The sequence below is a fragment of the Phyllostomus hastatus genome, unplaced genomic scaffold, assembly GCF_019186645.2.
Source record: "Phyllostomus hastatus isolate PE091 unplaced genomic scaffold, TTU_PhHast_1.1 phas_scaffold_21, whole genome shotgun sequence".
NCBI classification, from domain to species: Eukaryota; Metazoa; Chordata; class Mammalia; order Chiroptera; family Phyllostomidae; genus Phyllostomus; species Phyllostomus hastatus.
Genome location: NW_025334017.1, coordinates 41,582,082 through 41,609,895, shown reverse-complemented (window position 1 = coordinate 41,609,895; position 27,814 = coordinate 41,582,082). Strand labels below are relative to the sequence as shown.

The 27,814-nt window shown below is 42.5% G+C and overlaps 1 long non-coding RNA gene across 1 annotated transcript in view; it reads right to left on the bottom strand.

The window, feature by feature from the left end:
* Nucleotides 1-1,459: 1,459 nt before the first annotated feature.
* LOC123833228 overlaps nucleotides 1,460-27,814 on the bottom strand; it is a 45,697-nt gene continuing 19,342 nt past the window's right edge. The window contains exons 2-4 of the long non-coding RNA XR_006788193.1: nucleotides 13,688-13,801; nucleotides 10,582-10,663; nucleotides 1,460-1,501 (exon numbers count right to left, since the gene is read on the bottom strand). This is a non-coding gene — a long non-coding RNA (uncharacterized LOC123833228). The remainder of the gene's footprint in view (nucleotides 1,502-10,581; nucleotides 10,664-13,687; nucleotides 13,802-27,814) is intronic.

Genomic DNA, 27,814 nt, shown 5'->3' with positions numbered 1-27,814 from the left:
GGTTAGTATTGGTTATTTCTCAGGGGTGGAATTTTGGGGTGATCTGTTGCTTTCTTCTTTGTACCTTAAAAATATTTTTTAAAATTATTTTATTGTGCACACGTATCAGTTAATAAGAAAAGGTTATTACATTTAAAAATGTGTATGCATACTTAAGTCTTATATAGTGATAAGTCACTACTTGACAGGGTCCTGAAATCAGAATCATTGCTCAAAAGTAACTGATGTATGGAGGGCTTGCTGTGGGTCAAGTGCTCTGCCAAAGGCCTTCTATAAATAGTGCCATTTTTTTTAAACTTCACAACTTCATGGTCATGTTCCCATTTTCAAGATGAGGCAATTAAATAGTCAAAGGGATGTAAAGTGCAGCACAGGGAATATAGTCAATAATATTATAATAACTGTGTATGAGCCAGATGAGTACTAGTCTTAGCAAGACAATCACTTTGTAAGTTAAATCTATTTCTAGTCACAAGGTTGTACATCTGAAACTAATATAGTATTGTATAACAACTGTCACTGAAATTTTTTTTTTAAATCTGTCTGAGGTCTTTATATAAGGTTTTATAGTCATGAAAAAAAAAGATGAGGAAATAAAAACGCATTTGTGTTAAGTGATGACATCACACACTTCCAAGTGGCTGAGGGGGAGCTCAAATCCATGCTTTCAATCTCAAGCCTACTTATTCATTTATCAGTTGTATACCAAGGCCACACTCTGGCCCACACATTACGTGTGCTCCAGTGTGGCACAATTCCTAGACTTCCTCCTCATGACTAATTTCAAGAATTTCCTCTTTTGATGGCTAAAGAAAAGTGTATGGCAATATTTCATACTGATTCAGGCTCTAAACCATCCCAAAATGGTACATTTATGCAGCTTTCTATTTGTTTTCTCTTTCAAAATGAAATAGCCACTAGTTTTACATATATGCTAAAATATGATTTATTTTATTAAAAAAAAACAAAGTGTACTGAAATTGGAATCAGGGATTTTGTTTATAATTTTTGCAGCTGCATGTTTAAGCTTTGTGTACTTTCTGTGTGTAGCTGTATTTCACAATTTTTTAAAAGCTGTTTGAAAGACTGCTAAATGCAAGCATGATTTACCAGTTTGTTTTACTCAATACATTAAAATTTGAGCTGTGATAAATAGTAAAACAGATTAACTTCAATTATATAAATGTGTATAGGGTTATTTATAATTTACCTATTGCTGTGTGTCAAATTACCCCCCAAATTAGCACCTTAAAACAACAAATATTTATGATCCCACAGACACTGGGTCAGGTGCAGGCACAGCCTATCTGGGTGCCTGTGGCTCACTCTCGCTCACAAAACCAGAGTAAGTGCGTTGACCAGAGGGGGTGCGCAGGTAGGGTTGCAGCCCTCCCTACGCTCAACTGGGAGGAGCTGTGTCCAAACTCACCCACATCTCAGGTCTTCGCTGGCTGTTGATCGGAGTCCTCAGTTACGTTGCCACGTAGATCTCTCAACACGTCTACGCACAAGGTGGCAGTTAGCTTCCCCCAGATGCAGAGAGAAAGAGAGAGCCAAGATCCAAGCCACACTCTTTTTATAACCTAACCTCAGAAGTTATATTCATTTCTGCTTCATTTTATCCATGAGAAGTGAGTCACTCACTTGAGCCCTCACTTACAGAAAGGCTATCACACAGGGTAGAACTAGCTGGTGGTGGTGGGGAGGGGTCATTGGGAGTCATGCTGTAGGCTGCTTACTGTAGGTGGGAGAGCCATGTACCATAATGTCAGCAGCAGTTGCCTCTAGTAGCACGTTGGAATTATGGGTGTTTTTATGTTATTTTATTGCTTCTCTGCTTTTCTGAATGTCCATGATACAGAGGTAGAACAGGTTATAAACACAGGCTCTGGGTTTAAATTCTGCTCTGTCGGGGGGGCTGGATTGGGAGTAAAAAGGAGAAAACTGTATTTGAACAATGATTAAAAAAAATTAAATAAAAAAATTTCTGCTCTGTCACTTACCACCTGGATAAGACATAGCCTAACTCAGCCTAAATTTCTCCAGTGCCTAATTCTTATGATTATTGTGAAGAGCAGTGTGACCTATATGTAAAGTGCTTACATAGTAGTGCATTTTAAGAGCTTATCAAATATGGACAAATTACACTGATACAAAAAAGTATTATCCCATTTATACTTACATTACATTTGCATTAGTAGGACAGGGCTATGAACACATAAAACACAGGAAAAGGAGAGCACATGATGTAAGCAAATGCTACATTTGGCAGAGCAGACCATAAGAAGACAGTAGAATAAAGAGAAACTGGAAGCTGGGCAGTTGTGTAGAGGAATGCATTTCAGAGGAGGTGGGTGGGCTGTGGACAGGCTGAAGGCCAGGTTAGAGGGTCTGAAATCCTGGCCAGTTCATGTACTGAGCGTCCCCTCCACGCCAGCCTCTGAAAATACAGTGTTGCATGAGGCAGAATGTCTGCCTTCAGGAAACTCATAGTCCAGCAGGCATGGATGGCAATAGAGATCCTCTCGAACTATTTGGTGACTTTGGAGATAAGAGTAAGCACTTACTCAACAGCTGTTTATTGAGCACCTATTATGTTTAGCTAAGACAGGGGATACCAGAAATCACTGCCCTCAGAGAGGTCATTACAGGAGATGGGCAACTGAACAGGCAGTCTCGAGACAGTGTAATAAATGCTAAGAGGAGCAGAGCGTCGTTTAAAAGAGGTTGCATGTGCTGAGAGAGCACAGGGGAGCAGAGGTGCAGTTTAGGGACTCGAGGAGGGTTGTGTGGGAATGGTCCTGGCTAAGCTGAAACTATGTCAGTCAAGCCAAGGGTTAGGCGAGGAGAGTTCTGGCAGAAGGAATACGTTAAGGACAGGGTGCTATGATAGCCCAGAGAAAAATGACATGACTGGCAGACAACAGGCTAGAGAGTTTAGACCGCTTCATCAAGACCAGGTTACGGAGCATTCGAAATTGCAGATGACAAAACATGGGGTTCATGTTTAAAATTCACGGACAGCAATGATGTCGTGGAAGTAGATTCTCTGTTTAAGGATGAACTTGTGTTTCTTTCAGAGGAAATATGAATAAGTGGTGAGTTCAGCTGCTGGGGAGCAGATGACCTGGACATCAGAGTTCGCTTGGAGTAGTTTGCCCAAGGTGATTTCCTTAAACCCAGTAACATCTGGGTCAGAAGTCCGTGGTAGCGCATTCTAAGTTCTGCGGAACCCTGTGACACTTGTAGAAACGATTAGTTTCACATGTCACAGAGTGTCACAGAGAAGGCCAGGAAAGAGTATGCTCAAAGCCAATTAAAAATACAAGGACTCAACTGGATCCTCAAAGAAGGAGGAACCAGTGGGGGAGGTGCCAACAAAAGCAGAGTAGAGCCAGAAACAGAATGGGGGAAATTCCTAGTCCCCAGCAAAGTGCAACAACCATCTGATTTTACTATTCCAGAGCAAGGTGACTTTGAACAAATCCCTTAATCTTTTTGACCCAATTTTCACATCTGTGAGATAGGAATAATAACCACTACTTCACAGGACTGCTATAAGGATAAAATGAGATTATCTCCGTGAAAGAACAAAGCACTGTCCAACTGTAAGCTAATTTCACTATTACTATTAGACAGGAAATAGAAGGTGATTGTGAAATGTTTAAATTCCGGAGTCCAAGCTTGGATTCAACTTCCAGTCTTTCAATTACTAGCTGTATGACCTTAAGAAAGTCACTTGACTTCTCTGAATCTCCAACTCTTTATCCATAAAAGGGGAAAAATAATAGTAGCTATTTCATAGAGGTTTTATGAGCACTAAAACAATGCAGGCATGTAACAAACTCTCAGTAAATATCAGCTGTTATTAGCAGCAATCACTGTAATAGCAGCATCAGTAGGAGCAATAGTGTTTCTAGACTCTATGACCCTGATTTTTATAAGATGCACATAGGCCTGGCTGGTGTAGCTCAGTGGATTGAGCTTGGGCTATGAACCAAAGGGTCGCCAGTTTAATTCCTAGTCAGGGCACATGCCTGGGTTGCAGGTCTCAGTGTGGGCCATGTGGGAGGCAACCACACATTGATGTTTCTGTCCCTCTCTTTCTCCCTCCCTTCCTCTCTCTAAATAAATAAGTAAAATCTTTTTAAAAAGTCATCTATAAGAAAATTTAAAAAGCATATATAATTAAAATATTTTTAAAAAGATGCACATGGGGATGGAAAAATAACATATTCATGTAAACAAGATTGAATTAGAACGTCCAAGTAAGTACATGTATTTTGTGATTTTTGGAATCTAGTAGCAAGGTTGCTCGGTCAAATACGAGGAAACAGGCTTGGAGAAGTGACATGAGTTTCTTATGAACACACACCCAGAAATGGCTAAGTAAGGAGTTGGCCTCAAGTTTCCTGCTGCTACATTCAGTGCTTTCTCTGATAAGCTGAGCTGTCTCTGCATGCTGGGTCTGGCACGCTTTAAAGAGGATAATTTGGAGATCATTTCACCAGAAATTTCCCTTAGGTTGAGCTAAAATCAAACTGGATGATAGCAAGACTTGCTGTTGTTTTAAAAAGCTTTGTCTTGTCTGGTTGTCTTTCAGCTTTCTCCTCCAAGAAGAAATTTTCAATTAACCATTAGCTTATGTTGCAAACATTTGGTCTTAAATGTACTCATTCATTCTCGTAGGTGATTAAGGATGATGGGTGTATAAATACACAAGTACATAAATGACAAGCCAAACCGTGTACATATGGTAATTTAATTTTGAGATGAGTACCATGTTTATGCGTTTCTATCAGACCGCCTCCTTTCCAGGAACGTGCAATTTCTTACCCACCGTTTTATCACTGCCAATATACAAGAAAATACCCTAAGTGCAGTCAGTACTAGAGGAAACCATCGATGCCATCCAGATAATTCACAGCTGGGGAAAATAAACAACGAGGTTCTCTCTGGACTCTCAGTCTGGTGAGCCGATGTTCCCGGTGGCATTAATGCTTCACTGTTTAGCGGGCGTCCAGGGGTCTGGAATGTGCCCTAACATTGAAGTAACATTGGTCCTAATGGGAGTATAAGATTTAAGATGAAGTTCTATCATTTGACCGAAAACCGCCAAGAATACTCGTATTTCAGGAACAACCACAGATGATAGAATTTTCAAGTTAGTGAAACAGAGAGAGGGGACACCAAATACAGCTACGTGAGACGAACCAGGGCCAAAGAGGAGAAAGCGCATTTCAGAGAGCGGGGATGGGCTGAAAAATCGAATGTCTCCGTGCAGGGACCTACAGGAAGTTCGGTGCTGATGCAAACGACATGGCGGACAGGGGACAGGGGTGGGCCAAGGCCAGGTTGTGGAGGGTCTTGCGTACTACAAAGAGATAGGCAGACTTTTTCCTGAGGCCGTGGCAGAGATTTTAGGCAGCCTGTCTAGGTGTGCATTTTAGGTAAATCACACCAGTGGAAATGTGGAGAGGAGCTGAAAGTATGGTGTCTTATCTCAACAACAGGCCAGAGCTCTCAGCGTTCTCAGCTCTGCATCTGCTGTTGAGCTTCAGTCACTGACGCTTCCAGACCACCCCTGGAAATCGTCCCTGACCATGATGAGCAGAGTTGAAACGTTAATAGGTTTCTTGGGGCTGAGCGCTAAGAGATGGGAGCCTATCAGGTCTGATGTGAAACTCAAACTGAGACTCTCGTGGCCATACATTCTTGTAGGTCTCTTTGGCACCCCTCAGGGTGCTGGATAGAGCTGAGCTGTTGTACGACTGTGGGTTTTGCAAGCTCGAGCTCCCGAGTTCCTTTCCTCCAGCTGCCCCTCACCAGACCTCACACTGCAACTTCACCCCTCTGTGAAACTCTGGGGTCTGAGGGTTTGAAGTAAAACTGAAAGTGTCAAAAGAACCACAAGTCACCCCTGCTGTTATATTCTTTGTCAACTTCTCCTGCCAAGTATACCCTCTTCTTCTACTGCATGTCTACTTCACAGATGTTGGGTTGACACAGATTCTGGATGCCGCACTGAAAGAATCCGGGCTTAGGGTTCAGGCACTTGCTTTCCGTTTTGATTCTGCAGCTTCCTGACCATCTGATCTGTCAATCCACGCAACATGGTGAGCCTCACTTTTCTCATCTGCAAGATAAGCATTGGCTAGATGCTGCCTGAGGGAGCTTTGAGCACTCCTGTTCCGTGACTCTGAGAACATCCCGTCACTCATTATTGCTCTGGATGCTGAAGAGGAATCAAATAAAACAAGCCACAAGGCCACCATCATGAGAGCCGTAATACTGATAATTGGCAGGTACCCAAATGACGTTTCAGGCAACTGCTCAGGGACATGAAAACCTCCTCAGCTCTGTTGTCTCGTGAGAAAAGAGGCTACAGAAAAAGTACAGTACGGTCTCATTTTCATAAAACAAACATGTATTGCACATTAAAAAAATACACAAAGGACAATCTCATGGTTATCTCTGGTAACACATTTTCTTTTTTTGTTTCTTTTTATGTTCTTATTTTTTTAACAAGAGGTACATGATTTTTACAATAATAAGATTAATTTTCTTGAGCATCATGGACCCATTGACCATTTTTGTATGGAGAATTAATGAAGACTTTGCAGATGATATGATATTTAATTTGGAATGTGATGGTCAAATAGGAGTAATTCATTGCTCGGTAACCCCTCCAGCCACGCATTATCCCGCTATTTTCTTTTGAATACATCGTGCTTTCACACGAGTAAGCACTGACTTCCTCCACTGAAGCGTACTCCGCTGGAAAGCACATGACAATTCTCCTGCCTCCTCTCCAAAAATCCCCCCCGGAATATACAGAGTAAATACACTGGCACTTGTGAGGGGTTGAAATGAGAGGTGCTGATTAACACAACTCTGTGGGCATTTGTGAAAAAAGTCCTGCCTCTGACTTCTCAGTGGCTGAAGCACCAGTCTCCCAAATCTTAGGTCGTAAGTTCACTTTCTGCTTCACTCGGCTTCGCTGTTTTCTTTCGTGGCTTGAACCAAGATCCCAAACAAGGGAATGGCAGTCCTTTCACAGGGGAAGCTGAGTAGAGGCAGGGGAATAAACACAAAGCACAAGAGACCTGACATGTGGACAGATGGTTCTGCCCTATGCACAAGCAAGGCGTCACAGCGGTAGGGAAGAGAGATGGAAGGGATGAAGGAAGGAGTAAAGAAGGGAGACCGCCCACTTCGCTGACCTAAGCTAAAGCAAGGTAAAATCAGCTTGGGAAAAGAACAGTTGTTGGGTGTACTGCACCTCTTTAAATATCACCTATCTACATGCCAACAAAGCCCACGTTTGTGTCTCCAGGCCAGGCGCATGTCCCTAACTCCAGACTAACATGTTCAATTCTCTACTTGATATGTCCACCTGGATACCTAAGCCAACCTCTCAAAGTCAACATGTCCTACACTGAACTCCTGTTCTTTGCTCCCTAAACTTAGGCCATCTGCAGCTTCCCCATCTCAATAGATGACAAGCTCATCTTTCTGGTTGCTCAGGCTAAAATCTAGGAAAAGGTGTCTTTTGTGCTGGTTCTCTCTTTTAGATCCCACATTCAATTTGTCAGGAAGTACCATGGTTCTACCTTCGGAAGATATTAGAATCCAATGACTCCTCACCAACCCCACCACGACCATCTGGTTCAAGCCATCATTATATTTCACCAGTATTACTGCAATAACCTGACTTTCCCTGTCCTTCCTTAACTTCTGATAGTTCCTATAAGCACTACAGCCAAAGTGATCCTCTTGTGACATATATTATTTTATGACCCCCTTCCCACTCAAGGTATTGCACTGGTTCCTTATTTCACTCAAATAAAAGTGCAAGTTTTTGTAGCCAGTGGAGAATAGAGGACTTAATATCTATTGACTTCTACTAGGTTAAGATTCTTTAGTTAATAATCTTATTTAATTCCCCTTAATCTATCAACTTTTCTCCTTTCATTATGTCCTACTCCATTATAAAAAGTGTCACACATAGTAAATGATCATAGTATGTTGACAAACATCCTCATCATTATCATCATCATGACATTCCGAATTCTATCTTTTGAGTCTTCGTTTCAGTTTCCATGGGTCAGGTCATGTTCTTTTTATTCCTTTATTCATACACCAAGGAAAGAGAATTTTGTGCAGCAAGTCTGGAGAGTTAAATTCAGTGGGCAGTAATTGTGTTTCTTCTTTTTAAAAATTGTTACCTATTTGTTCTCCCCATCTGCTCTCTGTAGCCATTCCCAAGGAAATGCTCGGTTCATTGTGTTCCTACCCAATTCCCTTCCCACCCACAATTCAGTTATTCTACTTGCCAATTATCTGTTTCCAAGTGGCTTCTCAAGTCCTTTGTGTAAATGTCAGTATGTTCTAACTCAGCATTATTCCCTAAATGGTTCACATTTGTCCTTGAATACAATTATTTTTCTCCCTTTTCAGAAAGTACTCAGTTTGGTCAGCTATTCAGTCAACATGTACTTGTTTAGCACTCAGTGTAGGCCAGTCCCTACCCAGGAACTGGGGGCAGAGAAAGAGATAGGACACTCGGCCTGTTGTGGTACACCAGTGGGTAAAAATGAGAAGCAAGGTAATTCTGATCTATCCCTAAAATAGAAGTATCTGAACTAGAGGGTTCAATCAATCTCCATTTTACAGATATTAAAACGAAATCCCTGATTTTTTAAGGCAGTTTCCAGTTTTTATGCCAATTATTTTTATCTCAACAGCTTTAACATTTTAAAATGATTGTGTGTCCCTTTAAAAATACTATTTTAAAGCAATTTTAATGTTTCACAATTTTGTTCGTTTAATATTCCAATAGGGCTTCTAATTAGCATGAGGTTGTGTCACTATACTAAATTTATTTCACTCCAGCAACATTAGAAAAACTTGACATTTTGCTGAGCCTATACATTAATCAGAAAACTAAGCATATTTTTTCCATTATAATCTCTACAATATTTTTTTGTGTGGACTCTTGGGAATTCAGGAAGTACAGTTTAGGAAAACTTGCTAAGATGGAAGAATAATGCCAGTGTCAAAACCAGAGCCATGCATCTGATAGTCTGCTCCTGTCTCATGATATATCATTCATTCAACAACCATTCCTTGGCCCTATCTGTGCTCCGGCCACTCTTATATGCACTGTGATACAAAGAGCTACAGAAGCTCCTGGGGAAGAAGGGGGCTGAGAATTGTGGGCGTGTGAGCTGCAAACCATTCAAAGCAGTTAGACCAAGTAGAGGACTAGCGAACAGAGGGATGGAGCAGGTAGGAAGGGATCTCGGATTAAAATTATTTATATTGCATTTCAAGAGACGTGAGAGGCCATTGAGGGTTTCGAATGAGAAAAATGGCATGATCACCTTATGTATCCCCAAGGCAGAAATGTAGAATGTATATTAACATGGGGGAAGAGGTCAGAAACATGTAGACCAAATCAAGACTATTGCAGTAATCTAAGCAAGAATATATAAAGGCTAAGACAGTGGGAAGGGAAGAGATATGATAAATATTTAGGATATTAGGTAGGATTAGAAGGGCAATAAGGATGAGTTATAAATTGTTACATGTGTCTTAACAGTCAATTTATCAGTCACTCCCAGTCTCCTTCTTGAAATCAGTGTTTCATGTTCCACATGACCCTCTACAAGCTGGCTTCAGCTTACGGGACAATGGGTAAACACCTGACCCCCAAATGGGCTAAATTTTATTCCCTGGAAATCTTACAGTAAGACATTGAGACTTAATTCACCAGAAGGTCCTGAAGATTAAGGTTGGTGTTAATGGAGGCTTAAGGGCCAAAGGCATGTTGGACCAGAAACACATAGTTGACTGTGGTATCTAGGGTGGAGAATGGAAATGACTCATAAAGAGGGAAAAAACGAGGAAATATGTCATCCCAGAGGTGGAGCAAGGGAGAGAGGGATGGGGAAGAGAGAGAGAGGGACAGAGACAGAGATGTGGGTAATTGGATCTCTGAATCATAAGAAAACAAATTGGCAATCGTTTTTCTACAAAAGCAGCAAGATTTGCCCATGCCACCTGAAGAAAGTGTGAACAGAACATGGTACTCCATCCACTTCAGAAGAAGAGAACCTGATAAAGAAGATGTCAGGAGGCACTGTGACCCAGGACACTACACGTGGCCCAAGGAAGTTGTGACACATAGTGCTTTAGAAATGTGACAAATCAAAGTTTTTTTTTAAAGAAAGGAAGCCCTCCAGGAACAATTGGGTAACCACAGTCATTAACTTTACACATTAGTTTAGCAGCAGTAAATTGCAACGCCACAGTTTGGGGTTGGAGGTTTTGTAAATAATAGTTGTGGTGAAGGGTTAACAACAAGCGCCATTGAAGAAAAAATTAAAAATGCATTTTTGCTAGTCCTTGTTCAGGTGGACAAAGAGACACAGAAATCAGTAAGACATTTCCCAACCATGGAGAAGCTTATACTCCAGAGATCATGACAATCTAATGCTAAATGTTACAGTGGAAGTGTGACAAACAAACAAACAAACAAAAACAAAAAAACACAGGAATCAAGACAGGGATACTTACACAAGGCAAGGAGAGAGGGAGAAGTATTTTCCAAGGAGAAGGCACGTGATTATTACAGGATAAGCAGATGTTCCCTGGACAACTACAAGTAGAAGAGTATGCATGAAGGAATTATCACACATTTCCTCCTAACAGTATTTCATACACATAGATAATTATTTTAAAACAGAACTTTAGCCCTGGCTGGCGTAGCTCAGTGGATTGAGCGCAGGCTGTGAACCAAAGCATCGCAGGTTCGATTCCCAGTCAGGGCACATGCCTGGGTTGCAGGCCACGCCCCTAGCAACCGCACATTGATGTTTCTCTCTCTCTCTCTTTCTCCCTCCCTTCCCTCTCTAAAAATAAATAAATAAATAAATTTTAAAAATGCTTATTCCATTCAGTGAATTAATGCAAAAGTTTAAAAAAAAACTTTAAGCCTCTTGAAAGTAGGGTCTAAATATTTTTTTATTAATGAGCTAATATTTTCTTACTTTGAGTTGTAACCAGCCTTAATATATCAGGTGGTGCCTTCAGAGTGGTGAGGCCCACACGAGCTTTGGAGTCCAACAGTCTTGCCCACAAGTTGCAGTTCTGACATTTCCTCGTGGTATAATCTTGAGAATGCTGCTAAAATATCTCTTTACCTCAGTGTTCTAAGACAGGGGCTGCTACCTGCTTCATTGGATACTTTTGAGAATGATACCATGTAAAACACACAAAGTGCCTCATGTTCTTCTGGTTAAAACAGAGAATACTCAAAACAAGTTACTTTAGGAAAAGCTTATGCCTTATGTTTCATTATCCAATAAAATCACCTCAAAACTGTAAATAGGTTGATAGATGCAATTCATTCATTCACGCCTTCTTTTTAAAATATTACAGAAAGTTGAGAAAGGAAAATTCCCTACCTCCATGTCCATCCACTTGAACACCCACCTCTCACATTTCTCCAAAGCTCCCTTCCATTCTTATCTCCCTACCTACAATTTAAAACAGACAAATTCTAGCACATTCTACTTATATGTTCTTCAGTTCAGCTAACATTACATACAGATATTTTCTCTTTTGTTATGTTTTTTCTTTTAATTAATACTCAATATTTTTTTTAGTTCTGGCAGGTCATAGTTTACTCAACTTGTGCCCTATGGTTAGCTATTTGAATGATTTATAATCTTATACTTTAAAAAATAGTATTGTATTGCTTTAATTTATTCTACAAGCATTTATTGAGCATCTACTAAGTGCAAGACACAATTTTGCCATGAGGTGTTAAGAAGTTTATTCCAGCGGAAGTTCTGTTTCCAAGTAGTTTTCAGTCTAGTAAAAAAAAAAAAATGGCCAGATCATTAGGTAGATAAATACATGCAAAAGAGGAACTGCATGGGTGCTGTAAGAGATGCCCAGTTACACTTCTAGAACAAGTGGTTCTGCTCGGCTGTGTTCATGATTAGTGGAGCAAAACACAAGGAGATGCACTTGGAAGAGTTGGGGCAGATCATGTAAGTCTTCAACCCCACGTTAAAGATCCTGAACCACTTTCTATGACCGATGCTTTACAATTCTTTGAGGCGCCACAGAATAATGATTAAAATAGCCAAACCCTGACTGGTGTGGCTCAGTGGGCTGGACATCGTCCCACAGACCGAAAGGTCACTGGGTGAATTCCCCACCTGGGCACATGCCTCAGTTGGGGGCCTGGTCCCTGGCTGGGGACAACTGATGGATGTTTCTCTTCCTCTCTTGATCCCTCCCTTCCCCTCTCTCTAAAAATAAATAAAATCTTAAAAAAAATAAGAGGCCAGATCTAACAATAAAAGTTTTGTTAAATAAATTGGGATGTTTACAAATGATGAAATACTGTAAAGCCATTAAAATAAGTGATAGGATAAAAACGAATAGCTTGAAAATGATTTATAATATGATCCACAAAGAAAGTTAAAATCATAAAACAATATATCCAGTATGATCTCAATTTCGTATCAGAAATAAAATGGTGAAAAAAGATGGAAACATTTGCTCAGCAATTTCTTTGCAGTTATTTCAAAGTAGAGGAATTATTAGTGATTTCATAATTTTCTTTGTGCTTGCTTTCTCTTTTTCATTTTTAAATTGAGCACTTAATACATCCCTAATTGTTCAGTATTTGGAATGCTTCCAATTTCCATTATTGGAAGGAATGGCTGGAAGCACATTCTTGTGCATAAATATTTGTACGTGTCTCTGTTAATTCATGTTGAGTAGAATTTTGGGATCGAGAAGTATTCCCACAGGGTGTATATTACTTTATGATTTAAAATTTTAACTTAAAGGGAAAAAAATGGCACTAGAACCAAACTACCTATGTTTCAACGTGAAATGCACCATTTCCTAGAATATCACCTCCAGCAAGTTCCGTTGGTTTTCTATGCCTCAGTTCACTCTTTTTAAGATGAGAATATTAATTGCTCCTTCCCCATGGGGCTATTGTGAAGATTAGATGCATTAATTCCTAAGGGTTTACAACAATGTCTGGGACATCTTGAGAGCTTAACAAATGTAAGAAACCATAAATTTTTATCGATGATAATACAACAAAAAGTTTTCTTATTTTGTTTTTCCCTGGTACATTTTTCAATAATTTCGTGCTTTTCTATGAGGGCAGAATCTCATCCCCTCTAATGAACGCTTTCCTCTCACAATTTCTTCCTATCATCACTGCAGAAAAATGCTCTTTAAAGATCATTCTCAAGTTATAGGATGCACACCATGTCTTCTTCTTCTTGACATGAAAACTTATTTTGACATATTCCTTGAACTATCCAACCATTGCTCACAATGTATTTTGGCATGGAAGTTGGGATGTAAGTTCTACGGTGTCAAAGCCAATTCTGAGAGAACACTGGGATCCCTAAAAGATTTCAAGCTTCGCTTTTCCAGGGACTATTACAGCCCAGACAAGCACTTGTTCCCATCATTTCCCTCTGGGTCCCACTGAGCCATCAGATGAAAAGTGGGAAAAGGGGTCTTCTCTCTAAAGCAGAGGGCACTCCTGCTAGAAGCAATTCCTTCTCACCAGAGAAAGCATCCTTTAATTTTTCTTTAGTTTTTGTAGAATATAATCTTATCACATCAAATATTCTCTTACCCAAAGCCGTATTTGCGAGAGGAGGCTCCTGAAGAATTCAGAAGTATTCTGTATGCCAGCAATAGAAGTGAGTCCTTTTCACAGCCCTTCCTCTTCCCCACTGCACATCTGCATCTGATCAAAGAATACATGTGACTCACAGGAAGGAACTAAGGACTGGAAATCGGGATACCTGGTCTTTAGACTTGCTCTGCTACTAATTATCTGGGTGACCTGTTCTAACAGTTACGGCGCTTCTCTGAACTACAATTTTCTATCCATAGAAATGAGACATGGATCAACTGACATCCAAGGTTCCTTTGGATCCAAACATTCTAACATGTTTTTCCTTACTTTATTATTTCCTTCGAGACTTGGCTCAGAGTTTGGAACGCAATACGGCGTCATTAAATCTTACAACAAAATTCCCCTTAGCGCTTGGAGAGAGAAAGTGAAAATTCACGTGCTAATATTCTCTTGCTTAGCACACGACCCAAATTTATCAGGTACCTCTTATGTGTCAGGTACTGTTACATGGCAGGGACATGTTATGAGCAAAATACAAACCACCTCTGTCTTTTGAAATATATGGGAGATCAGATAATTAAGCAAGTGATGATCATTCAGTTTGATAGGTGCTGTGACCCTGGGATAGCCAGCTTGCAGAGGCTGTAGCATCGAAGCTGGACCAACAGTAGAAAGACACGGAGATGTTGGTTCCTTTAGACCACACTCCCTGGCCCTTCCCAGCTAAGGCAATGGAGATGTTCCTCCTTTGCGCTCCCCTGACACTCTGTGCTCATGGCTGTCCAATCCTGTAATGCATGGCATTGACAGTGTCTATACACACATGTCTACTCCCATTAAACTGCCCAGACCTCAAGAAGAAGGACCATTTTAATTTCATTTTGTGCCTCCACCTACCACCCACCACCCATCTAGCACATAGCACAGGTCTTAATGCAGAGTTGGGGCCCCTAAAATGTTTGTTGACTAGAAATTAAAGTTATCCACTTAAATTTTTAGGAGAACAATGACAGGTGGTAGGATGCAGGATCTAATCAGAGTTAATTCTTTGATTATCTTCAGTCTCATGCGGAGGTGTTTTTTTTTTTTCCTTCCAGCCTATCTGTAATGTCTTCCTTTAAAAAGCCACCAGAAAGCATTGAAGCTGAAAGAGATGCCACTGGCAAAAGGCCTCTGACCTCTCTGCAAAGAGGTGACCACATAAACACACAGAATAATTGGGCATCCCTCTGGCGCTCGCAGGGAGCACAGGAGATCTGAGAGGTCTGGCTGTTATTCTGTAGAACTACCTCAAATGTGCATCCTCTGTTCTTTCCCATCTACACTGAAGACAGGGGGATGCTGGGGGGCCAATCATTCCGTTCCATAGGCACTGTGTGAACACGGGCACAGAAATGTGAGCAAGCGTTGACTCTTCTGTAAACTGTCGAATGACAAGGAGGCAGAGTCCATGTGGCGTGAATCAGGGACTAGAATGGGGCAGGGCAGCCAGATAAGCGAAAGTTCATTGTGATTCATGGACTGTACATTTCACCCTGGGGTGCAAGAGGGGGAAATGACAAATCCGTATAGCATGCAAACACCTTTTTTACAATGAAAAAAATGTGTAAAAGGCAAATGAGCTAACAGTACATAGAAGCCTTCAAAAAACCAAGGCAACACACAAATATAAGTTATGCGTTCCCTCAGGCTAAAGGAAAAAATGAAGCTTCAAATTAAATATTGTTTCTAGGCACATCGTATTTATTCATTTTATTCGTACAGTGATTTATACCTATTTTTATTTGAAACATCCATTATTCCCCCGAAAGCGAGGAGGAGGAGGGTAATACGAAAGTTTGCTGAGCTGAGGGAGAGAAGCAAGTCAAGATCATTCAATTCAAAAGTATTCTGTAATGTAAGAAGTCCAACCCATTTTTTTTTGGCTTAACTCTTCATGCTCATATATCTTTGGGTAAATTTTCATTCATTTCTGTGCTAAGATTAGTGGCTGAATCCAAGTACATTGTGAGTGTTCGCTGGAGAAGTTCCCCTTTTGCTTCTGTTTTGGGTGTAGGCTCTCTGTGGCTGCCATTTTGAGAGTTCTAAAAATAATCTGTAAAGACAGCTGATCCACGAAGAGAAATGTGAGGTGAGGAAGGAATTCAGAGTCAGTAGTTTGAGTTGTTGCAGTTTTCCCTCTTGACTGGGCGGGACACTTAAAGATCCACGTAACAGACATTCTTGTCCAGAGTCTTGCGTGAATTCTCCAGATTCCATTTTTCCATCTGATAAGTGGGGCTCACTTCTGAGACAAGTGACTCAGTGCTCTATCTCAAGTCAGCAACTATGGTGCCCGGACCAAACCCCGGGTGCCACTGGTTTTTGTATGGTCAGAGAGTTAAGGATGATTTGCATTTTTTAATAATTGGGGGGAAATCAAAACTATAACAGTGTTTTGTGAAATGTAAAAATGATATGCAATAAAATTTCACTGTCCATAAATAACATTTTGTGGACGTACGGCCACAACCATTCATTTACCTGTTGTTCTCAATGCTTTCCACTATGTCTTTGTCAGTTCAGCCTGCTACAACACAATACCTTAGACCCGGTGACTTAAACAAGATAAATTTATTTCCCACAGTTCTGGCATCCGGGAATTCCAAGATCAAGGTGCTGGCAGGTGCAGTGTCTAGTAAGACCCCTTCCTCTGGTTCATAGACGGCCGTCTCCTTGTTCTGTCCTCCCATGGTGAACAGCAGAGAGAAATCTAGTCTTTTTCACTTCTTATAGGCTTCACCCTTACGACCTCATCTAAATCTAATTACCTCCTAAAAGCCCTTCCTCCAAATATCATCATGAGGCGGGGTGGTAGGGTTTCAACATATGGATTGGAGGGCGGACACAAACATGTAATGCACAACACAGTGCAACGGCAAAGAGCAGTAGCTGCGACAGGGAGCACATAGCCTACAAAGTCTAACGTGTTTACTCTCTGACCCTTTACAGACAAACAGCCCTATGAATGAACTACTGCACTTACCCATTTAACAGGTGAGGAGACTCAAGCACAGAAAAGGACTTGCTCTGTTTAACTATCACACAGCTAGGGACTGGGTTCAGGATCCACACCACCCAGACAGCTACTCTTACTCCATATAACGCTGTGTTGATCTTCCAAGGTGTCATTCAAAACCCACTGAATGAGTTTGAAGTCCAGTGGCCTCTGAGAAGTCTTTCTCCACTATTTCAACCTCTGTTATAGTAGTCTCCTATCACCCTGGTTTCGCCTTTCTGTGGTTCAGGTTACCCATGGTCTACTGCAATCCAAGGATATTAAATGGAAAATTCCAGAAGTAAACAATCACCAGTTCTAAATCGTACATCCCTCTAAGTAGTGTGATCACCTCTTTGTTTGCATAGTGTATCTATGCTACATACAGTGCAAGTCAGTCCCAAGGAAGATGGAGGTGAAGTAAGGTGAAGTTGGAGAGTTGGAAGCCTGCCCTGTGACCCCACATTGCCTGGCAGAATGTAGCAGCCCATGGGACATGAACTGAAGCACTTTGTGAATTACAAACACCCCTCAGAGGTAACTGATTAGTCCAGTTCTAAAAACTTATATCTTGATATGTTTTGTTCTTCATCCTTTTTAAGTTTTTAGAAAGGTAATATAGTACGTACAGAAAAATTATGAAATACCCCAGCAGGGATGAGAGCAGGAAAGCAGTGAAACCCAGGAGTAGTAAATCATAAGTCATTGAGAGAGTACAACAAAGGAAGTCTATGTGGCTGATTCACATAGAGTTTTCTTTTAATTATCAAATGAGGAACTCTACCAACCTGGGTGGGGATTTCAACTTGAATGGTCTAGCTGAAACTGAGGGGGAAGTGAAAGTCAAAGGAGAGAATGAAATGCTGATTTTGAGTGGAAACCCTACATTATTACAAACTATCTGGGTGGGTTTTCAAACTCCTTAAGATCTGTGTTTCAAGAAAAAAATGTCTCACCGTTTGGTGGGTGGCCATGAAGACATACTGCTTGAGTCTCCTGTGATGGGAAGTACAGCTGCCAGATGCCCCAGCTACGGTCCACTCCTGTGTTTATGTCCAGGCCACACTGCCCTTGGGATGCTCCCCACCAATGACTAAGCACGGTCCAGGTTCCTTTCTGCAGGACACAGAACTGCTCTTGTGGGCAATTTTGGTTCAAGAACTCCCATGGACCTAGCCAAATACCAAAGTTTAGAATGCACTCCAGCCTGAGACATATTCCTTCCTTGCTCCCGCCTCTCCTTTCACATGTGTGAGACCTGCATGCAGGCTGAAGGCTCTCCCCACTCCTACTTCCTCCCTCTTTTTCTTCACAGGTGTTTCCTGCAGCAAAGCTCTCGGGAATCTAGTCCTGTCTTAGAAGGTGCTTCTCTAAAGACCCGAACTTCCACAATAGTCCATTCCGACTTCTAGGTGATCAAGTAAGAGATATTTTTAATATCTCCTCTTACATTTAGTTTAATTTTTATTCAAGGAGTTGGAAAGAACTGATCACAAAAGGAAAATTGTTCTTACTCCTTGATCCAAGGCACTACTAGTGTCTGAAAAGATTCTCAATAATGATAACGATAAAATCCTTCCATCTTTTGCTCTGAAATAACCAGGTAAGTGATATGGGTGGGTCTTTAAAAGCTCACTGTAGAGATCAGGAGTCCCAGGATGGTGAGGTGACTTGCCTGAAGCGATGATTGATGTGTCACTGGACAGGCATGCTAAGGACCAGCGCTGCCCAGTTCCTGGCCTTCCACATCCTCTATGTCCCATGTTATGAAACCCTACGGTTCGCCCCCAACTGCGGGACAGAATCAATTCAAGCAGCCTGAAGTGACCATTTTGAGTGACAGAATCAGACAATCCAACCCAAGGAACCTAATTTTTGCAGAACAAATAGATACCAATTCTCTGGGTGTTTCTTAACCACCTTTAACTGACTGGTTAGAGTTATTTTCAGCAACCAGGAAAACCCAGCAGGTTCTGAATATAATGCCAGTGCCGAGTATGGGGCCGAGAATACAAACAGTGTCTCACAACTACCGCCTGACTATTGTTGGATGGACTGACGTTGTGTCTCCCAAGTGGCACAATCGATTTTTCAAAGACGACAACTACAGCCGTCTCTGTAAAAGGTACTCATTCCAATGGCTGGATGAAGATTAACATGTTGGCAAAAGCAATCAGAGGTAGCATTTACTGTGCCTGTACTTTGTTGCAGATACTGTTGCCCGAACCACCCTCAATTATTGCCCAGTTTTGCAGGTGAGAAAACTGAGGGTTCGAGATATTAAGCAACTTGTCTAGTGTGACACAGCTAATGAGGGACAGAGATCAGATGCAACACAGTTTAGACAGCCACTCCATCAGTCTATCTCCTTCCCAGGGATACTCTAGAATTGAGCAAAGAGGTCCCCGATTTAACCCAACAATGAAGGTAAACAAGGCTGATGTCATGAATAATTCAGAATAATCACTTATTCAAGTAAATTTTTTTTGGCGCTTCATTCAAACTATTATAGATTAACAAAGTGATATCCAAAAAGGGTGTATAGACCTTCTGAGCTATGAGCTAAGTGAAAGAGGTCTATAATTATCTCATTAAATGCTTAATAACAAATACTTCCAAGGTACTTGGTGCATTTAAGCCATTTCTCTTTAAGATTGTCGGAAGATGCCTGTTAGTTTGTTGGCAGTCTAACAGTGGAGCTTGAAAAGCCACTGGAACTGCCCAGAGAGAGAATGAAAGGGAACACTCTGTCTTGATTTCCAGTCTTGCTGGGAATGGGCTGGGCCAGGCCTGTGCATGCAGTATCTGAGTTCCCCGGTAGCCTCACCCACCCTGTGCTTGCCTTGACCACATTCATCAACCCACATCAAAGGCTAAAATTGGACAGTGTGGCAGGTCTCAGTGTTTGGGAAGAGGCATCTTCAGGCGGGAAGAATAGCTCCAGCACTGTCTACATCAGACTTGGAGAAAGGAGTCAACCAGAAGAATAAGTGAGAAAAAAGGCAAGGGAAAGAGCATTCCAGTCGTAATTTAAGCATCCATTGTCTTATGCATTCCCCCCAAATATATATGGAGTGTGTGGTATAGGTCAGGCACTGTATTAGGAAATGGTGAACAGAGCAGACACAGTCTCCAGCCATGAGGGAAGAGATGACCGAGAGACATGGAAGCCCTCCCTACTCAATGCCACATGCCCCTCTCCTTGCTCTGGCACTGGTGGATGTGTCATGATTCTCAGCCAAGCATACTCACCACACTCCCTATACCAGCGACAGGGTTAGGGCTGGGCACGTGACACACTTTGGTCAACGACACACAAAGAAAAGTTAGCAAAGGGATGTCTTGGAAAGATTTCCCTCCCTAATACACAGGGAATCATACGAGGAGGAGCCCTTTTTGCTACCTGCTCTCTTCCTTCTTGTCTGAGACAATGACCTGAGAAGGCATGGCGCTTGGAGCTGAGGCAACCACATTGTAACCATGAGGGGAGACATTGCCCAAACTCTAAGGATGGAAGAACAGAAAGACGTGCAGTGTGTGGGTCCTCAATAGTATTAAAAGATGACACACATCACAGTTCAGCAGCATGTGATCAGCTCAGGCAAGCCTAACTTTTCTGAGGAGTTTTGGGGTGTCATGTTTTGTACATAATTACAGTAAAAACATGAAAACCTACAGTACTCATTTATTCCAGATCTACTTTGCTCTAGGTTACGGGCAAGGTGCTTTTCACAATGTATCTTTTGCATCAGCACAAGAAAGACAACATGATGCTCACAGGAGAAAGGTGAGGCAGCTACCTCATATGTACCCAAACCACCTGAAATTTCTTAATCTCCAGCATCCCTTCTCCTTCTTCTGTTAACAGCACCTCAGTTCGCCATGGGAAACCACATGCCATGCGGTTCTGGATGAATCATCAACTTCAATGTCCTGGCCCCCCTCCCACATGCCTGATGCACGGTAAGGCCTGAAAAACCATCCATGTTCTCCCTAAAGCATGCTTGTCGTGTTCTCTTGAATATACATATATATATATTCAAGATACTTACTGAAGTCATTGAACATATATATATTCAAGATACTCATTGAATTCATTGGGGTGGCACTGGTTAATAAAATAATACATATTTTTTCCCTGGCTGGCGTAGCTCAGTGGATTGAGCACGGGCTGCGAACCAAAGCATCACAGGTTCGATTCCCAGTCAGGGCACATGCCTGGGTTGCAGGCCATGGCCCCCAGCAACCTCACATTGATGTCTCTCTCTCCCTCCCTCTCCCTCCCTTCCCTCTCTAAAAATAAATAAATAAAATCTTAAAAAAACAACAGAAAAGTTGACATTAAAAAAAATACATATTTTTAAAATCTGCTCTCTTCCCAAGACTTGACCAAATTAAAAAAAAAAATAGACCATCTCTTTAATATCTTTCCTAGGAAAGCATTTATTCTAGACAGGTTGACTATATAGCTAAGGCCGTACTTGGGAGACGAGCAGAGTCCCCATCTCCCGAAGGCCAGGTTTGTCGCTGCAGACTAGCTCCGGAGAGATGCGCACAAGTCGGGGGCTAGAGGGAAGAGATGTGGCAGGGCTCTCGCCTCTCACACTCGTCAGGGAAATGCCATCCACAGACACAGACTCTGAGGACACAGATTTCCCTGCCGGGACAATGGTGCCCATCTTTCACATGGAAAAAAAAATGAAGGAATGAGCTTTCCCTAGAAAGTTCAAGAATATTTGCAATCTGTTACTGTAGCTTCCTATAACCTTTTAGATCCACACCACTCGGACCATAGAGTACAGAGGTCAGCAAACTACAACCCAAGGGCCAAATCTGGCCCTTCTTGTTTTTGTACATAAAGTTTTATTGGAACATGGCCATCCCTATTTGGTTACATTATTATCTATGGTCATTTTCGCACTACAATGACAGAGTCCAGTCTTTGTTACAGAGCTCATCTGTCCCACAAACTCTAAAAGATTTATTATCTGGCCCTTCACAGGAAGAGATTGCCACTAACCTAGTTAACAATATCAGCAATTATTATCAGTTATTGAATACTTACATTTATTGCCAAATTTAGGCTACAGGAACTTTGAGGTCAGTACCCAACACCAGTTTTGCAAAAGGAAGTGAGGCTTACAGACTTTTGATAACTTGACAAAAGCAGCATAGACAAAGCAGAGATTCTAGTTCAGACATGCATTTATTTAATGAATATTTATTGAGCAACTACTATGTTCTGGGCATGTGCTAAGTGCAAGGAACACAGTGGTAAAAAATTAAACATTGTAAAGTCTTTTTCCTTGTGATGCTTATGGTGGATGGAGAGATTGGTGTTAAATGGATAATCACACACACACACACACACACACACACACACCCCTACATACCCGGATTAAAGCTCGAGGAGATACAAGTATATATTGAGATGAGGGTGCGAAAAATGACAGTGTCAGAAAATTAGCTCTACTAGCTGATGTTAAGAAATACTGAGCTAACATGAACACATTCGCTCACATCTCTCTACACCCTTCTGGAAGAGGGACAGCCCCTTCCTGGCTTGGGCACACACCCATCTCTCTGCATGTGCCACCTGGGTGACTTCCGTTTTCTTCTAGGTATCTCTAGATGGGCACAGCAGAGATGTGGGGGTGGAGGAGTAGTAACTCCCGGGGTGTTCTTCTCCAGACCACACCGTGACCCTTACTCCACAGGTGACCCCCAAACAACTCCACCCCACTTGAAAATCTTTGCAGACTGCCTTGGCCCTCACACTCTTCTTGAAGAACCATGTTAATAATGACACACTCATAGAATTTCAACTTCCAAAAAGATGTTAGAGACAGGACCTCTCTCTACCCTCACCCATGCCCTTTGTCCCCTTTGGAGAGGCAGCTTCATACAGTGGTTAAGAAGGAAAATTCTGTCCCCAGAATCTTGCATTCAAGTCCTGCTTGCCCAGCTCTGTGACCCTGGACAAGCGACTTAACTTCTTTGTGCCTGTTTTCTGGTGTGTAAAATGGGGAATATACCCATAGTTATATTGTAGGATTATTGTGGTGATTATTTAAGTAAATACACGTAAAGAACTGAACAGTACCTGGCATACAGTGAAGTACTCGAGAAATGTTAGCTTTTCACATTATTTCGTGAATGAGCCCACGTATTCCAGTCAAGTCACATAGGCAGAGGCAGAGTGAGTGATTCCAAACTCCAACCTCCTTTTCTCAATGCTAGAGATGGCCTGGGTCCCAGCCCCCTCCCCACCTGCCTCTCGGGACCCACTGCTGCCCTTGCACTCACCCTGTGGTTCTGGCCTCGTGGCGGGTGTTCTGATTGACAGAAAGGGAGCTGCAGCTGGAGACTGGAATGGAGCACGGCCCAGCAACGGCCAAAGAATGAGAAGAGGAGCTCGACAGGGAAGGACAGGGAGGAAAGGGGACGAGGGCCTGAGCACTCTTCTGAGTGAGGTCAGGGCTGCACTAAAGGAAAGGAACACGCTGGACAAGGGAACCACTCTGCACCCCTTCCAAGAGATATTCTTCAACCGTTTTGTCATCCATTACACATAGGAAAACAGAGAAGGTGGCATCTGCTAGCAGCCTCAGCCTCCCCTGTGTCAACGCAAACACTTCTGCTCTGGTCCAGGTTTGCATGCCTTCCTGACATTAACCACCATCCCTTAGAAACAACTTAATGAGGAATTATTTCCACATCCCCAGCTCCGGTGGTTGGTCAAACATCTCTTCCTATATATAGCCTTCTCACTGAGAGAAGCAATGATAAATGAACTGTTTCCATATCAATACACTTGCAGTGATCTCTTGGTTCCTGTCATGGAGTCAATCCTCTAGAGACTTCCTGGCTGGCCCATCCCTTCATTTGACAGTCATTAGAGTTCTCGACGCACATTGTTCAAGACCAAAGTGAATGGGCCATCACTTCAAAGTAATGTCTGGAACAGTGGAGCTGAGCCAGACTCATACACCAGGAGGAGCAGAAAAATGGCTTTAATTTAAAGGGAATTGGACCTATGCTCCCACTTCCAGCCAGACCCTCTTCCACTTGCTCTGCCAACGGGCCTCTTTGTCCAGCTCTTCTTGGTTTTAGGAAGAAGCAACTATTTAAGACATGAACTGACAGAGAACTAAAGCTGAGACATCAGCACCAGAGACTAGATTTAATCCTGATTTCCAAATGCACTTTCACAGATACTGTATTTCCTCATTCATAAGCTGGGAATAACTAGAACCACTCTACAGATTTCACTGCAACACTTAAGGGAAATAACATTCATAAAGTGCCACACAGCACTTGGCATACTGCAATTGGTCAATAAAATTTAGTGCCCTTTAAATAAATAAAGGATGTAAGAGGATCCAGCAAGCTTGGTTTGCCACAAATCTGCTGAGCAACCAATCAGAAAGAGTTATCCAGCTGAGATTCCTTGAAAACGTTGCTCTCTGCCACCACCAGTCACCTCCCAGCAGCTGGCATCCAGGCGACATGAATCCCTGATGCTCAGGACATCAGACACTGTGTTGGGTGACACAATAGAGTGGGTGAGCTGTATACCTGTGACCTCTCTGAAGACAGTGTTCTTTCTTAAGACTGAACCTCCAGCAGAGTAATGGTCTCAGGGGGTGGGAAATAAAGGGAAGGGGTAGGGAAGATACTAGGTACCAATGGACAAACAATGGGACCTCTCTGTGGCAGCAAACAGCGGAGTAATAGTCCTCTCTCCCTGAGGGTCCCTTTACAGCCATGGGTGTCTTGCTTGCCTGTGAGCCAGCCCTTGGACAAGGCGACAACAATCAATAATGCATGTTTATTGAGCACCTACTATGAGCCAGGCAAACTGCTAAGGGTTCCCCATAGAATAACTTTCTCAAAAATTCCTTCCAATCCTAATAATCCTCATATTACAGGCGAAGAGCTAGCTTCAGAGAGGTTAAATCAATTGCTCAGGGACAGCGTCAAAGTCAGGAATCAAACTCAAGGTCACCCGTTCTACATTGTACAGCTAGTAACATATCAGAGCGCTTACAGTCCAATAAATGGTGACAACAATGACTACGATGACGAGACAGTCATGAGTTTGTGGAACGGTATCATGTAGTCATCCTTGTCTCCTTTCTGCCCTTCACTGAACCCCTCCTCTCATCTTTACCCCCCTCCCCGGACCACCAACCTCCTGTCCTTTTTTCTCCCCCTCATTCCAGGTTATATTTTGGAGATGACTGACAGTTACTGAGGAGAGTTTCTCATGATTCGGAGGGAACTGCTGAAATTTTAAGACTCACCGTACCTCAAAGAGAAAGTGCAGCTGTAACATTCTGTATAAAGAGGTCTAGGTTTGAGTTCATTATTTGTCACTATTTACATAACCTTGGCCAAGTCACTTGACTCCAGTGAGCTTTAGCAGATAAACAATACCTGTCCTACAAACACATCACATTGTTGGAAGGGGGCTGTGATGTCACCTCTTCCTGCCTTCTCCTCTCATCAAATCCTCTCTCTGGGGAGATCTGCTTCTCCTCTGTTCCCCCAGGTGTCGTCCGCAGTCTAAAATGACAACACCTCTTGGAAAAACACCTTCCCAGGACGAAGCTTAGCTAGTGCCCACTGTGTCCTGAGTAAGTCCTTTCCTTCCTCCCAGCACAGCAGAACTATACACTCAAGTCCTCAAACACGACTGGGCACCCACATATGTAAGGACAGGAAGGCTGCCGTGCCCACCTCCAGAGTCTCTGACTCATAGGCATGGGATTAGGGTCAAGACTCCACAATGCTAACCATTTGCTGACTGATGCCAATGTGGCCGGCTGTAGGACCCCTTTGAGAACCACGGGCACTATCCTAGAATGTAACACATATTTGCAGAGTCAGGATTAAGCGCTCAAGCCGCCTCGAGTCAACCCCCAGCTCTTCTGCTTTCCAGCTGTGCGATCCTGAACAAGTTAACCTCTCCAAGCCTCAGGCTCTTCATCTGTACAATGGACATGATAACGATGCGTACTTCACAAGGTCATTGCAAGGAAGAGTGAGCTCCTGATGTAGAGCCTTCAGGAAGTGCTCGGAGTTTGCAAGTTGTTATGACTCAAGGAGTTCTAAAGCCCTTGGTCATTTAACCTGTATCTTCTCACTATGCTATGCTTCTCAACCCCCAGAAAAAAAACATCTGTTGTCATTATTGAATGTGCCTGCATCCCAGAAGCTGCCCAGAGATGAAGTCACGCTTCAGAGCAAACTGGTAATTAGATAATGACAATGAGCCAAATATGCCCGATCCCTGCCTGGGCTGGTGGCTGGGAAAAGTTGAGGCTTCTTAGATTCTCACTTGAGGGGAAGAGCTCAGGGTGTGGCAGCATCAAAAGCTCAGAATTTGGATACAGGCTCCGCTCACTTCTGGGTAACCTTAGACAACTCCAGCGTAACCCCAGAGACTCCGTTTCCTCATCTATTCACAGGGACAATAACATTCGCCTCAGAGGCAATGAGCTGCCAGCTTGTTTTATAAGCTGTGGTCCTCCTGGTTGTGAGAAACCCAGCAGCTACCTAAATATTTGTGTCCATTTCCGTGCCAGGCAATTAAGGTGCCGGCCCCGATAACCTGAGCCCAACCCATGCTCCCTGCCCCCTGGCTGTGCTGCCATCTGGGTTCTGTTACTTAATAAACTCGTTTCTGAGAAAGGCCAGGTCACTCCACTTGGTTCATTCCCTGGCTGGCCTCAGCCTACCGTGTTTCCAGGGAATGCCACCGTTCTATGAACCCAGCCAGCTAGAGGTCACTCCAAGAAAGAAATGTTTAGTAAAGGTTGGGCAGAGTCACGGTCAGCTAAAGCCACAAAACCCACAAGAGACAAAGATTCCTGATAATGCGTCTATTTTCCTTCTTCTCTGTTCCTCCAAGAAGTCAATTTCGCCAGTTACTTGACATGCCTTGAAAGAAAATCCCACAGGAAAGCACCACAGATTGTTTTTATCGTTTTGTTCCATTTCTCCTGTTTGCTTAGGGAGCCTGGTAAATAGCTTTGTACAAACAGAAACCTTTTGAAGTCTATTGAGTTCTCTCCTAGGACACTGACACCTGGATCTTAAGGTCTCTGTGTAGGTGGAGAGAACACTTTGGAATGAAACTTCCTGATCAATGGACATGTAACAAAAACGAGAGGACACCCACTGGCCACTTAGAGCAAATGTTGACTGAGTGCTTCCTGGATGACAGTCACAGCTCTCGGGCACTGGGGACCTAAGAGAAAATGAAGCGTAGTCTCTGTCCTCACCAATCAATACCTAATCAGGGAACACTCTCGATAACACAAATAATTAACTGCAGAGTATTTGTCCAATGAGCACGGACTTTTTTTTAAGACAGATTAGTCAAAGGATGAGTGCAAAGGATGAAGTGTATGAAGATACCCACCTACTTGCTTTCACACCATGTCAGAAGAAATTGTGACTGCACAGACCCAGAAACAAGTGATGGAATGTATTTCTTCCAGTTCTTCTAAATTGCTATTTGTATAGTTATTCATCTGTTCATGCAGGTAACAATGTGCCAGGTATGAGAGATGGAGATGTGAGTAAGTCTAGCGCCCTCTCCTTCAGGACCGTTCAGTCTAGTGGGGACAGGTCATTACCGTTCAGTGATGAGTGGGAAGAAAGCAAGAACAACAAGGTACAAGGGAAACCAGGAGCATACAGCCTGTGCCGGGTGTGTCCGGCAATGTGACTGATGCATACCGATGCCGTTCCCAGAGCTTTGTGCATATCCACACAAACTTCACAACTACCCTGCCACAGTGGGTGATATTATAAGCTCCATTTTACAGGCAGAAAAAATAATCCACACACATATTCGATTGTGTAGTTAGTAAGTACCAGATTTGAAGAGGGAACTCAGGTGGTTTTTAACACTGTATGTTGCTTCTCCAATTAAACTCTACGATGAACATTTACTTAGAGGTTTGGTGACAGCTCAACTTTGCTATCAGCCTATATCATCCTGCCCTACAAAAGCACCCAACTTCTTATCCAATGGAACTTATTCCAGGTGTGAGACTCCAGCAATAGTTTTT